We start from the raw sequence: 1,029 nt of genomic DNA, 5'->3' as shown, positions 1-1,029 counted from the left end.
TAAGGTGTAGGACAATAATTGTTGCAACAGCTTAAAATAACATTCCAACATGTATTATAAAATATATTGTATTGTGTATTGTGAAATATGCATGTATGTGTGTATAGATATTATATTTTGTTAGATCCTATAAAATAATATAGGAAGTAGGCCTATACATGCAGAGTTTTAGGCAAACTAGTTCAATGAAAAGTTGACTAAGAATAAAACAAATCAGTCACAGTTTTATATTTAAATGTCATGTACATAAATAAGAATGCAGACTTTTTAAGCAAACTAGTGAAGAGATAAAGTTTATTGAATAGCAACATTGAAAAGCACATTTCTTCCGTCTTTATTTGACCCTCTGAGTCTAGCACTCTTTTCTAATTCTATTTCTTTAAAAACTTGCACTCTATTTACTAACAGCTTGTTTTCTTTAAAAAAGGAACTAACACTAGCTTCTTTAATCTTTTTGTATTATAACTATTTGTTATATTTTTTATTTATTATAGGCCTACAATTAACAAAAGCAAAAAAGGCCTCTGCTCTAACACTAGATTTTTTTTTTTTCGTTTTCTTTGTCTTTATTATATGATTTTAAAAACCTTGCTATGTGTACTGTGTCAAGTTAAGACTTGTTATAGCACTTATATCACTGATCACTCATTTGTAAGTCGCTTTGGATAAAAAAAATCTGCTAAATGACTAAACCTAATGTAGTGTAACAAAAATATATATATGCATGCATACACTCACTCACACGTGTGTGTGTGTGTGTGTGTGTGTGTGTGTGTATAGACTTTTTAAGCGAACTAGTTAAGACAAAAGACAAACATTGATTAAAAAACAATGTTGAAATTAATTCACCCGTTTTCCACCTGTCTTATTGGTACGCAAAGCATCTTTATTAACAAGGTGTTGGCCTCTGTACATTCAGCTGACCTGGAGGCTTCATAGCTGTAATGAGTTCAGCTGGAGCTGTCCAGGGTCAGGGTTTGATGGTGAATGCGAGCGTTTATGTTGCCTCATTTCCTGTATTTGACTCTC

Source organism: Carassius auratus, unplaced genomic scaffold (genome assembly GCF_003368295.1).
Source record: "Carassius auratus strain Wakin unplaced genomic scaffold, ASM336829v1 scaf_tig00017573, whole genome shotgun sequence".
NCBI lineage: Eukaryota > Metazoa > Chordata > Actinopteri > Cypriniformes > Cyprinidae > Carassius > Carassius auratus.
Note: the sequence above shows the minus strand (reverse complement) of the source record.